The sequence below is a fragment of the Nerophis ophidion genome, linkage group LG07, assembly GCF_033978795.1.
Source record: "Nerophis ophidion isolate RoL-2023_Sa linkage group LG07, RoL_Noph_v1.0, whole genome shotgun sequence".
Classification (NCBI taxonomy): domain Eukaryota; kingdom Metazoa; phylum Chordata; class Actinopteri; order Syngnathiformes; family Syngnathidae; genus Nerophis; species Nerophis ophidion.
In genome coordinates, this window is record NC_084617.1 from 76,464,710 (window position 1) to 76,479,180 (window position 14,471).

Below are 14,471 nucleotides of genomic sequence, written 5' to 3' on the forward strand. Positions count from 1 at the left end.
CAGATCAACTGGTCTAAAAAGGAGGTCTATTTAAAGGCTAGAGTATACAGATGAGTTTTAAGGTGAGACTTAAATGCTTCTACTGAGGTAGCATCTCGAACTGTTACCGGGAGGGCATTCCAGAGTACTGGAGCCCGAACGGAAAACGCTCTATAGCCCGCAGACTTTTTTTGGGGCTCTAGGAATCACTAGAGGCTTGTCCCTGACAGTTTGACTATGTCTTGGTTTTTCCTCTGCACTTGTCTTTGTTTCCTGTCTTTAGTTCCTGTCAGCACTCTTATTTTGGTTCTGTTTCCTGTTTGTCTCCCTGAGTGCTGTGTCCCCTCAGCTGTGGCTGATTGGCACCTGGCCACACCTGGTGTCAATCAGCCAGCCACTATTTAGACCTGCTTTCTCCTCCTGGATTATTGTCATTTCCACTCGTTGTTCCTACTAGTTGTGTCGATGTCAGTGTAGCAGTAGCGCTAAGCTATATTCGGTAGCTGTTTGTAGCACACTGTCTTTTTGTTCCCTGCTTCAAGTTTGTTTGTTCCTATTTCCTGTCTGCTGGATCCCTATTCCCTGTTTCCAGTTTGTCCACCCAGGTTCTGGTTTGTGTTTCTTCTTTATTTTTATATTTTTCGACATTAAATTATGTTTTCTTGCACAATGCCTGCCGCCTTCTCTGCATCTCGGGGTCCATCACCAACTCAACCTGACAACGCAAACGTTTTCTAAAGGGTTTTTTTTACCGAACTGCGAGTCATTGATTTGCTCAAAACTTTGTGACAGTAAGTACAGTAAGAATTAAGTGCATTTTGTTTGCATTGAATATAAATATTTCCTGCTTCAATCAATCAATCAATCAAATTGTATTTATAAAGCGCTTTTTATTAATAAAAGAAATTCATCACGAAGTACTTTACAAAATTAAAAATAATACCCTGATCACTCATATTCCCCATCATCACATACGTACGCATGGACACACACACACACACACACACACACACACACACACACACACACACACATATGCATATATATATGGACCAATGATTGCATGACTGAGTACAGAGGAGCCAGGTGAGTAAACACAATTACATCTGCACCAGTAAGTCATCAAACACAAAGGCGCCCTCACAAACACGGCTGATAACCCCTGAGGCAGATAGCTCATCTGAAGAATGTTGGAAAATAAAAATAATACAACTTGTAAAATAGTAAGAACTGTGAGTAGAGATAAAGGATCAAATCCAAGCAAGACATATGAAGATTTACAAATAATACAAATAATAAATACATGAATAAAGATAAAAAATAAATGAATGTACAGTAAATATATACTAGATATAACTAAATAAAATATTGCATAACTAATAAGACAAAAAGTAAAATACAAATGACTTCCATAAAAAAATGAATATTAGGTAAAAGCCAAATCAAAAAGATGGTTTTTAAGGCTGTTCTTAAAAACATGAACCTTCTCTGCAGCCTCGAGGTCTTCCGGCAAGCTGTTCCATAGACGGAGGCCATAATGGTGGAGAGATGTCATCCCGGGACTTTGTGTCCTGACTTTTGGAATCATGGGGGATGAGTGCCGGAGGATCTCAAGGTTCGTAGGGTCAAAGCGAATTCGAAAAGATAAAATGGCCAAATAGCACAAATACAACATTGTAGTTGGTGTTTAATTCCTGAATGAATATCAATCAATCAATCAATGTTTACTTATATAGCCCTAAATCACTAGTGTCTCAAAGGGCTGCACAAACCACCACGACATCCTCGGTAGGCCCACATAAGGGCAAGGAAAACTCACACCCAGTGGGACGTCGGTGACAATGATGACTATGAGAACCTTAGAGAGGAGGAAAGCAATGGATGTCGAGCGGGTCTAACATGATACTGTGAAAGTTCAATCCACAATGGATACACCACAGTCGCGAGAGTCCAGTCCAAAGCGGATCCAACACAGCAGCGAGAGTCCCGTTCACAGCGGACCCAGCAGGAAACCATCCCAAGGGTAGCGGACCAGCAGCGCAGAGATGTCCCCAGCCGATACACAGAGGGACATAGAAGAAAAAGAAAAGAAACGGCAGATCAACTGGTCTAAAAAGGGAGTCTATTTAAAGGCTAGAGTATGCAAATGAGTTTTAAGGTGAGACTTAAATGCTTCTACTGAGGTGGCATCGCGAACTGTTACCGGGAGGGCATTCCAGAGTACTGGAGCCCGAACGGAAAATGCTCTATAGCCCGCAGACTTTTTTTGGGCTTTGGGAATCACTAATAAGCCGGAGTCCTTTGAACGCAGATTTCTTGCCGGGACATATGGTACAATACAATCGGCAAGATAAGATGGAGCTAGACCGTGTAGTATTTTATACGTAAGTAGTAAAACCTTAAAGTCACATCTTAAGTGCACAGGAATCCAGTGCAGGTGAGCCAGTACAGGCGTAATGTGATCAAACTTTCTTGTTCTTGTCAAAAGTCTAGCAGCCGCATTTTGTACCAACTGTAATCTTTTAATGCTAGACATGGGGAGACCCGAAAATAATACGTTACAGTAGTCGAGGCGAGACGTAACAAACGCATGGATAATGATCTCAGCGTCTTTAGTGGACAGAATGGAGCGAATTTTAGCGATGTCACGGAGATGAAAGAAGGCCGTTTTAGTAACGCTTTTAATGTGTGCCTCAAAGGAGAGAGTTGGGTCGAAGATAATACCCAGATTCTTTACCGTGTCGCCTTGTTTAATTGTTTGGTTGTCAAATGTTAGAGTTGTATTATTAAATAGAGTTCGGTGTCTAGCAGGACCGATAATCAGCATTTCCGTTTTTTTGGCGTTGAGTTGCAAAAAGTTAGCGGACATCCATTGTTTAATTTCATTAAGACACGCCTCCAGCTGACTACAATCCGGCGTGTTGGTCAGCTTTAGGGGCATGTAGAGTTGGGTGTCATCAGCATAACAGTGAAAGCTAATACCGTATTTGCGTATGATGTCACCTAGCGGCAGCATGTAGATGCTGAAGAGTGCAGGGCCAAGGACCGAACCCTGGGGAACTCCACACGTTACCTTAACGTAGTCCGAGGTCACATTGTTATGGGAGACACACTGCATCCTATCAGTAAGATAAGAGTTAAACCAAGACAGGGCTAAGTCTGACATACCAATTCGTGTTTTGATACGTTCTAATAAAATATTATGATCGACGGTATCGAAAGCAGCGCTAAGATCGAGGAGCAGCAACATAGATGACGCATCAGAATCCATCGTTAGCAATAGATCATTAGTCATTTTTGCGAGGGCTGTCTCCGTGGAGTGATTTGCCCTGAAACCGGATTGAAAGGTTTCACATAGATTGTTGGACGCTAAGTGTTCATTTAACTGCTCCGCAACAATTTTTTCAAGGATTTTTGAAATAAAGGGAAGGTGAGACACCGGTCGGTAATTTACCATGAGGTCAGGATCGAGGTTAGGTCTTTTAAGAAGAGGATGAATAACCGCTTTTTTGAATGCTAGGGGAACAGTGCCCGAGGAGAGTGATAAGTTTATAATATTTAGCACTGATGGACCTAATAATACAAAAAGCTCCTTGATCAGTTTCCCAGGAAGAGGGTCAAGTAAACATGTTGTCTGTTTTATTCCATTTACACGTTGTAACAATTCCTCTAATGTTATTTCCTCAACACTGATGTCAATCCCACTGGTCAATATCCTTGCAGCTGTCAAAGCATGAAAACGTGGACACCATGGATGTCTGTGTGTGTGCATGAGAACGTGGACACCATGGATGTCTGTGTGTGTGCATGAGAACGTGGACACCATGGATGTCTGTGTGTGTGCATGAGAACGTGGACACCATGGATGTGTGTGTGTGTGCATGAGAACGTGGACACCATGGATGTCTGTGTGTGTGCATGAGAACGTGGACACCATGGATGTCAGTGTGTGACCTTGGACTTCCCATTATCGTCTGCAAACAGAGAAAACATGTATGAGATGCATTTAAACGCACACAAGCATGGTTCCATCGCCTGGGACGCAGATGATTGAGATTCTCCGTAACATCTGTCCTTCTCACACTGCCCTTGGCCCGCTCCCCCCTGCTGAGCCTCTTCTCTCCTTATCTGAGGCAGGAAATCAGCAAAACCCCAAATGAGGACGCAGTGCAGAAGGAAACGTCAGCTTAGCTCTAACTTTAATAAAGAAACATGATTAATAATGCACAAACACTGTTGTTCTTCACCCCCCACTGTGTCCTGCTTCCTTATCTGAGGTGATGTCACTAATTGGATCGTTTATTTCTCCACCACCTCGTTTACCAGATGTCCCAATTAATGTGCCATCACGTGATTTATAAGCCAATTTGGAACCTGTTGTTGTCTGCATTGTTTGGAGGGCGACGCCAACTAATCACTGCCTTTTGCTTGTTGAAACTCTTTCAAAATAAACTTAAGTCCTGTCCTTTTTAAGTCTAAATCTGACAATGCACATCTTGAACTACCGTATTTCCTTGAATTGCCGCCGGGTATATAGTATGCGCCTGCCTAGGATTAACGCCGGGTGAAACTCGTTTCGCAAAATATTATTTTCTTAGCGCATGCCTAGAATTTCCACCGGGTCAAACTCGTCACGTCACGAGTGACACTTCACCTGTCATCATTTTCAAAATGGAGGAGGCTGATTTCAATCATTTGAAATCGCATAAAGGGAAGACGATTAAGAGCTATTCAGTAGGATTTAAGGTCCAAGCTATTGAATATGCTAAAAAGAACAGTAAGCAGCTATGTTTTATTAATATACCGTAGCTGCGTGTGTCAAATATGAGTCATTAAATGACTCCCGCCTCCTGGTGGTAGAGGGCGCTAGTGATCCTTCTTGCGACTACTCGGCTGCAGAAGAAGTGACAACAAGCAGCGATCCTTTATTTTTTCCTCTCGCTTGCACTTTTAACATGGAGGATTACATATCTAAAATAAAACTGTTTTCTAAACTGGACTTTCAATCGAAGCAGGAGGTAATAAAGGAAGATCTCCATCGAGACAGAGAGACTTTTAAAACTGAAGAAAGATAAGGAAGACTTCTACAAACAAGTTATCGATGCTTTTGATCAGAAGGAGCTGCGCATGGACTTCATTTATAAGTAAAGGTAAGACCATAATAACGTTTTTTTATTAAATGTGCTTTTCATGATGGTATCCTTACATCACACTCAAATTTACCGCATGCCTTTGGTAAACGCCGGAGTGAGAAGAGGTTTTAAATTCATTAGCGCCCCGGCGGCAATTCAAGGAAATGTGGTACTCCAACTGTGTATTCTTGGCCCATCTCTGGCAGATTTTTTTGCACAAGGTTCCTCCGGCGAAAATGACTCATTTGAGTAACAGGACTGAAATCAACTTGAGTGTGTTTTTAGCATAGAATTTGTCATAAGATGTCAGGTTCAAACACTGATGACATCTATTAAACAGACAAGAAGCAAGGAATCATGCAGAGACAGGGTTAAATGTTACTCATGAGGATGTACACTTAAGTTACAGTTCCAATCTATGTTCTAAGGCAGTGGTCCCCAATCTTTTTGTATTCGCGGACCGGTCAACGCTTAATAATTTATCCCGCGGCCCGGTCGGGGCGGGGGGGTGGTTGGTGGGGGGTAGTTGGGAATCCTTTTTTTTTTTTCTTTGTCATGAAAAAGGGACGTTTTTGTGGTTGGTGCACTAATTGTAAGTGTATATTGTGTTTTTTATGTTGATTTAATACAAAAATAAAAAAATAAATAATTTTTATTTTTTTTATTTTTTTATTTTTTTTAAATAAAAATGAATTAAAAATTCTTCTGCGGCCCGGTGGTTGGGGACCACTGTTCTAAGGTACAGTCCTACGTGCTCCTCTATTTATTTGAGAGGTCCCTGGTTACATCACTGAGGCTTATTGAAGGAAGGGGGGTTATTTCAGCAGCCCCAGTTAGACACAAAGAACAATATATGATTATTCAGAAATGGAAATGTGCTGACACTCGTGATATCGCCCTGTCTCTGCTTTGTCTGCGTCAGGGTACTCGATGTTCGCCCTTGGCAGTCAGCAGGCCGGGTCTGGACACAAACACTGATACGAGACGACTCACAGTCAGTCAAGGCGGGGACTATGGTGTGGTTTGTTTTCCCGTGGTGCAAATTGACTGGACTGGACATGGCGTGAACATACTGATATTTTTAAGTTATTAACTCGAAAATATTACAAAAAACAAAACAAAGGGTATAATCATAAGGCGCTCTCAGTGGAGGTAAAAAACTTGGCTATGAAAACAAAAATATTACTACAACGTAAACTATGGACATAAAACAAAACTTGCAAACTACAACATAAATAACGAAAAACTTACTTAAATAGTGCTGTGGTGATAAACAGGTGCATGAGTCCAAGTGAATCAGGTGCGTGACATGACAGTTGAAAACTAATGAGTTGTCATGGTGACAAAAACAAACAAAAGTGCAAAATGAGTCCAAAACCAAACAGAACGTGACCACAGAACATGACACAATCCAAGATTACAAATTGTCCCTTTGAACAGATAGAAAAGTACATCTTCAGCACAATTGATAATAACTTTAGCAACAGCCTTTAAGCATAAGAGTTGTGTGATAACTTGCACATAATAATTCTAACATAATCCCACTGGACAGTTTAGACTTTGTGTTTCTATGTTTTCTTTGTTTGACATCATTTACTGTACCGGTTATCTTGTTTTGCTATCATTTATAGTTTGGGCTTTGTGTTTTGTAGCACCTGTACCTTGTTTTTCTAGCCATGCTGGCACACCTGTTCCACATTGTTTAGTAGTCACATTTAGTTCCACCTTGTTTCCTCCTTCAGTGCTGCTTCTTCATCATCTGTATGCCAAGTGTTGCTCTCTGAGTTCCTGTTCCACCTGTGTTACTTTTATTCTGTCTGGTACCTAAAAAAACAGCCTTCTGCCTGCAAGCCGTTTGGCCTCTCTGCATCCTGGGATCACCACAACAGCTGAGACGCAGCACCGTCACAGGATTAGCAAATACGTGAAAAAATATATATATATTTGCAAAAACTGCATTTGAAAAATAAGCCAATAAATATTACAAATATTTATTTATTAATATTACAAATATTTATTTCGGTAAGAGGACTGTGACCATGTAAATCTTCACAAAATATTGTAGTTTTGTTTTTGTTAACATATTGTTGGGATAAGGAGTCACACAAATAGATAAAGAAATATATACAATTTAATATTAGGGTTAGCGTTAGGGGGTTAGGGTTAGGGTTATTATAATAATATTATATATTATATATTTAATATTTAAATGACTATATTTCATAGCAAAGTATATTTTTTCCATTGTTCAAGATGGTTGAAATTATTTAAATTGCATTAATTAAATATGCGATTTGGTCAATGTGCATGACACTATGCTTAATAAAAACAATATTTTTAATAATGTATCGTGTATGTAGACATTTTTAGGGTTGCGGGGGCACACAAATGGCATGGAATCGCTGGAATGGCCCCTATGTTCTTAGGCCTCTATTACAGAACAAATTGAGTATTTTGACCAGACATTAAATGTAGTTATGTCTCTTCATATTACTGTGCAATATTACCCTTCCGTTGCAATACGTACAACACTGATTATTACTTTTTTACTTTGGTACTTTTGTTTTGTTCTGTACATTGTACAGAATTTTGTAATTTTTTTTGTATATTGTACATGATTGCTTATCGTTTTATTGGATAGTAGTGCTGCGATGAGGTGGCGACTTGTCCAGGTTGTACCCCGCCTTCCACCCTATTGTAGCTGAGATAGGCGCCAGCGCCCCCCGCGACCCCAAAAAAAGGGAATAAGCGGTAGAAAATGGATGGATGGATGGATAGTAGTGTGTTTATTTCAATTCTTATTTTGCATCTTTATTACTACTTGTGTGATTTGTTTATATTCCATATTTGTTTCCACTACCACACCTCATATTTGAGTCCTTAATCTTGTGATATGCAAATATAATTGTCAGGTTCAAACACCGATGACAAGAAGCAAGGAACCAAGCAGAGACAGAGTTCAATTTAGCTCATGAGGAGAACGCATGGAGCTGAACACTTAGGCACAGTCTCGCCCTACGCTCTAAGGTTCAGCTCCCGTGTCCTTCTATTTATTCAGGACTTTCATAGTCAACATCACTGAGGCCTCCTCTAAAAGGAGTGGTCACATATATTATGCAAAACAGGTCCAGGACACACAGTACGTGACAGAAAGGGCTGGGGGCCTTGTGATTTGGCCTGCGTGTTGTCGTCTTATCTTTGTTGAGGTCCTTGAAGTCCTTGGCTGTTAGCGGGCTAAAACAAAGATAACATCTGTGGCAGAGGCCACTCCTCAGACAAGAAGTTTTGTCTTTGCATGGATTAGAAAAAGTCTAACTTGAGCACAATTGCTAATAACTAAAGTACCGGACTTTAAGCATACTATAGTTTGTGTGATAATATATACACAATTATTCTTACAATAATGACAATAATGTCCATTCTATTCTATTCTATTCTAAGATGTTACGTCTGAGTCGTGTTTTACTACGCAGATCGTTCTCCCAAGAATGCAGACGGAAACTCCGGAGGCAAGGTGCAGGTAAGAAGATGATTTATTTTCATAAATCAAACAGGAATACTAAAATGTGTTCCGATAGCATGAGAACTATGATGAGGCTTAGCACATGGACTAGAATCAAGAATCATAGAAATACTCAAGATAACGTGTTGCAGAACAATCAAGACAGCCAGACTGAGTGTGGCCAACAACAGGAATAGTTAGCTCTCTGACTAGTGCCCAGAAGCAGGTGAGCATCCTGAACACTAATCAGAGGCAGGTGAAACTAATCAGCACCCATGGCAACCAAAAACACACAAACCCGAGTGCTGAAAACAGAACAGAGGGAGTCAAACTAACTGAACTAAACAAGGGATCATGACACAAAAACTGTAGCATCGCCAATTCATGTATTTTCTCGAAACTACCCTTTTCAGGTGAGCTGGAACCTATCCCAGCTTTTGGTTGTGTTGTGTGGGTGAAATGATGCAAAAAGGAGAAATATTCCCAACTCTCGTCGTGTTCCTTGCAGAGTTCAAGTCCTTAGGAATGGCCTTTCATGACTTTGTCCTCATCCATTTTATTATTATTTCCTCCTCGCCTATTGCTTCTATTACCCGATGCCCACCTGTGTCCCCTATAGATATTTTGACCCTTTTAAAGTTATACAGCTTCTCCTGAAATTGCTGCTTTTATAACATCCGCGGGCTCTTCTCTAATGAAGCGATCTTGCCCTCAGTGTTCCCCGCACTCAGGATTCCACACTCTTGTCTGGAACCTGGTCTTCCTCGTCTGCTTTTCAGAGAGCATTTCACTCAAAAACTGCCGATAGAAACTCGCAAAAAAAAAAATCTTAGTTGTTTGTTTGAAAGTCAAAGACTCAACAGCACACATTGTTTCAAAAGAGTCCTTTTTAAATTGCCTTTTTTTCTTTCCATCTACACTTATCTTGTTTAATATCAATTAGTGATGATTGAATCATTGAATTATTGCACTGATGGTGCTTAGACCACCATTTCTCTCCATACTATGTAGAACAACTTTGTGAATTTTACACAAATGACTGCCAAGAAGCTTACTAAAACTACATCACAGAAGTGGTCCCCAACCACCGGGCCACGGACTGGTTCCGGTCCGTCTGTCAAAATGTACCGGGCCGCATAGAAAGAATATTTATCCAATGATCCATCTTCCTCTGTTTATATGAGGTTGGGTCGCGGGGGCAGCAGCCTAAGCAGAGAAGCCCACGAGACGGGTCCACATTTCAAATTATATTTGGAAACTGTGGAAGTGGTGTCCTCCAGAACAAAGAGGAAATTAACCATCCGGAATGTTATAGGCGCAAAGTTCAAAAGCCAGCATGTGTGATGGTATGGGGGTGTATTAGTGCCCAAGGCATGGGTTTCATGGCTGCAACACGTGCCAAAGTAGTTGGGAAAGGGCATGTTCACCACTGTGTTACATCACCTTTTCTTTTAACAACACTCAATAAACGTTTGGGAACTGAGGAAACTAATTGTTTTACTACGAAGCCAGGCTGTTTTAACACGTGCTGAATGTGGCTTGGCATTGTCTTGCTGAAATAAGCAGGGGCGTCCATGAAAAAGACGGCGCTTAGATGGCAGCATATGTTGTTCCAAAACCTGTATGTACCTTTCAGCATTAATGGTGCCTTCACAGATGTGTAAGTGCTTATTTCAGCAAAACAATGCCAAGCCACGTGTTACAACAGCGTGGTTTCTTAGTAAAAGAGTGCAGGTACTTTCCTGGCCCGCCTGCAGTCCAGACCTGTCTCCCATGGAAAATGTGTGGCGCATTATGAAGCGTAAAATACGACAGCGGAGACCCCGGACTGTTGAAGGACTGAAGCTCTACATAAAACAAGAATGGGAAAGAATTCCACTTTCAAAGCTTCAACAATTAGTTTCCTCAGTTCCCAAACGTTTATTGAGTGTTGTTAAAGGGGAACATTATCAGCAGACCTATGTAAGCGTCAATATATACCTTGATGGTGCAGAAAAAAGACCATCTAATTTTTTAACCGATTTCCGAACTCTAAATGGGTGAATTTTGGCGAATTAAACGCCTTTCTGTTTATCGCGCTGGAGGCGATGACGTCAGAATGTGACGTCGCCGAGGTAACACACCCACCATTTTCATTTTCAACACATTACAAACACCGGGTCTCAGCTCTGTTATTTTCCGTTTTTTTGACTATTTTTTGGAACCTTGGAGACATCATGCCTCGTGGGTGTGTTGTCGGAGGGTGTAACAACACTAACAGGGAGGGATTCAAGTTGCACCACTGGCCCCAAGATGCCAAAGTGTCTGCCGCCAGACCCCCATTGAATGTACCAGAGTGTCTCCACATTTGACCGGCGGTGCTAATGCAGACATGGCACAGAGATGTATGGATAACCTGCAGATGCATTTGCAACGATAGTCAACGAAATCACAAAGGTGAGTTTTGTTGATGTTGACTTCCAGCAAATCGATGCTAACATGCTACGCTAATTGATGCTAACATGCTATTTACCGGCGGTGCTAAAGCAGACATGGCACAGAGATATATGGATAACCTGTAGATGCATTTGCAACTATATTACGTTTCCTTCCACCCACATTTAATGCGAAACAAACACTTACCAATCGACGGATTTAAGTTGCTCCAGTGTCAAAAGATGCGAAAGTCCTGATCGTTTGGTCCGCACATTTTACCGCCGATGCTAACGCAGCTATTCGGCCATGCTATGGCTATGAATAGCGTCAATAGCTTCAGTTTCTTCTTCAATACTTTCATACTCCAACCATCTGTTTCAATACATGCGTAATCTGTTGAATCGCTTAAGTCGCCGAAATCCGAGTTTGAATCCGAGCAAATGTCGCTATATCTTGCTGTGGTATTCCCATTGTTTGTTTACATTGGCAGCACTGTGTGACGTCACAGGGAAAGGGATAGTGGTTTCGAAGATAGCGAAAATAAGGCACTTTAAAGCTTTATTTAGGGATATTCCGAAACCGGTAACATTTTGAAAAAAACTTCAAAAAATACAACAAGCCACTGGGAACTGATTTTTATTGTTTTTAACCCTTTTGAAAATATGATAATGTTCCCCTTTAAAAGAAAAGGTGATGTAACACAGTGGTGAACATGCCCTTTCCCAACTACTTTGGCACGTGTTGCAGCAATGAAATTCTAAGTTAATTATTATTTGCCAAAAATATATCTAGTTTACTTTGAGTTCCTCCCGGATGGCAGAGCTTCTCACCCTATCTCTAAGGGAGAGACCCAAACTCATTTGGGCCGCTTGTACCCGTGATCTTATCCTTTCGGTCATGACCCAAAGCTCATGACCATAGGTGAGGAAGGGAACGTAGATCGACCGGTAAATTGAGAGCTTTGCCTTCCGGCTCAGCTCCTTCTTCACCACAACGGATCGGTACAACGTCCGCATTACTGAAGACAAAGTAAAGCTGCTGCTCCTCCACATGGAGAGGAGCCAGATGAGGTGGTTCGGGCATCTGGTCAGGATGCCACCCGAACGCCTCCCTAGGGAGGTGTTTAGGGCACGTCCAGCTGGTAGGAGGCCACGGGGAAGACCCAGGACACGTTGGGAAGACTATGTCTCCCGGCTGGCCTGGGAACGCCTCGGGATCCCCGGGAGGAGCTAGACGAAGTGGCTAGGGAAAGGGAAGCTTGGGTTTCCCTGCTTAGGTTGTTGCCCCCGCGACCCGACCTCGGATAAGCGGAAGAAGATGGATGGATGGATGGAGTTTGAACATCAAATATGTTGTCTTTGTAGCATATTCAACTGAATATGGGTTGAAAAGGATTTGCAAATCATTGTATTCTGTTTATATTTACATCTAACACAATTTCCCAACTCGTTTGTAATTGAAACATAACATTTCCTTCATTCCTGCGATACTTTCGACTCGATGAGCGTAAAAAGAGCAAGAGTGGAAATGTAACGAGACAGGCAGTGCCGGACCAGAGCGGCAAACATATTCTCATATTGGAGCGTCTCCTCCAAGGACAAAAGCCCAGCAGCCGCTGAAGAGATCGGAGATGGGATAATGACGACTAATTCTTCATTCACTTGGGCTGGGATGGTGTGGTTTGTCTCCTCTCCTGCAACACGCCACCAAGACGCCGTGACTCACTTCCACTTGGGATGCAGCTGAATGAAGGCAGACATTAGCAGCCCAGCAAGATGCCACTTTTTGTCCCTGCCACCCATTCAAATATGTCAGTCACACCAGGAAAAAGGCTTCTTTATGCTTGTCCAAACGTTGATGAATTACCGCTCTTACTGTATATTTATGAAAAATGGCTTTTCTTGCAGCTAAAGTCTTTCACACATGAACAGGAAAAGCACAGTGTTTACTTCTCAGTGGAGTCTTAATGCAGCACATTCCGGAAACTTGGGAAGTTGGACATTTTAGAGCACAATGGAGTGCCGCTCTTCTTGTCTGACCAACTCTGGGTATATAAATGGAGACTTCACCCAAGATAGTAAAGTGAATTAATTAAGTGACATCAGTGACGTGTGGAGAAGTAAACACCAGGTGAGGCATACATACTTTTTCTTCTTCTTTCTTTTTTACTTACAAACCCCGTTTCCATATGAGTTGGGAAATTGTTTGCAAATCCTTTTCAACCCATATTCTGTTGAATCTCGAAGTGCAATTGCAAGAAATTTAAGGATTGAGGTAGAAATTATTCCCTTTGGGCTCATGGTGCCTATCTCAGCTACAATCGGGCGGAAGCTGGCGTACACCCTGGACAAGTCGCCACCTCATCACAGGGCCAACACAGACAGACAGACAACATTCACACACTAGGGACCATTTAGTGTTGCCAATCAACCTATCCCCAGGTGCATGTCTTTGGAGGTGGGAGGGGCCTATCCCCAGGTGCATGTCTTTGGAGGTGGGAGGGGCCTATCCCCAGGTGCATGTCTTTGGAGGTGGGAAGAGCCTATCCCCAGGTGTATGTCTTTGGAAGTTTGGCGGAGCCTATCCCCAGGTGCATGTCTTTGGAGGTGGGAGGGGCCTATCCCCAGGTGCATGTCTTTGGAGATGGGAGGAGCATATCCGCAGGTGCATGTCTTTGGAGGTGGGAGGAGCCTATCCCCAGGTGTATGTCTTTGGATTTGGGAGGAGCCTATCCCCAGGTGCATGTCTTTGGAGGTGGCAGGAGCCTATCCCCTGGTACATGTCTTTGGAGGTGGGAGGAGCCTATTCCCAGGTGCATGTCTTTGGAGGTGGGAGGGGCCTATCCCCAGGTGCATGTCTTTGGAGGTGGGAGGAAGCTGGAGTACTCGGAGGGAACCCACACAGTCACGAGGAGAACAAGCAAACTCCACACAGAAAGATCCCGAGCCCGGGATTGAACCCAGGACTAGTCATGACCTTCGTATTGTGAGGCAGACGCACTAACTATTGTGCCGCAGCTGCTGTGGCTCTGGCTTATGGGTCCCTCACCTGGCCACCTGAGATAGTTTTGTATCACATGGTTCCTCCGTGCTCAGTCAAGTACGTTTTTTACATTAGTTTCATTACGTGTGCACGTGTGTGGTAGAGAGAGACGGGTAAAGGGGGTTTGACTGTTTCAACTTGCAATTATTCTATGAAAACGTGTGTTACAGTACTGTTTTCTTTGTTCTGATCAGTGGCGGGCTGTGCGTTTCTCACCTAGGCCTTCAGTGACGTCCTGTGTCCAATGATTACCTCTCAAAATACCATCATTGATGTCACCACATGACCCGTTCGAGCTTCCAGGGTTGGCCGACGTCATCTCACAAGACGTGGTTTCTCTTTAAATATCCTTCTTGAAAGTGGCCTTACAAATGTATGTGTTGTCTTGTCCACTCATAAAA

The 14,471-nt window shown here is 42.5% G+C and overlaps 1 protein-coding gene across 1 annotated transcript in view; it reads right to left on the reverse strand.

Moving 5' to 3' along the window:
- Nucleotides 1-2,476: 2,476 nt before the first annotated feature.
- LOC133556840 (cytoplasmic tRNA 2-thiolation protein 1) overlaps nt 2,477-14,471 on the reverse strand; it is a 627,421-nt gene continuing 615,426 nt past the window's right edge. Inside the window, exon 4 of the mRNA XM_061907151.1 lies at nt 2,477-2,732. The gene's annotated coding sequence lies outside the window, so the exon portion shown is untranslated. The remainder of the gene's footprint in view (nt 2,733-14,471) is intronic.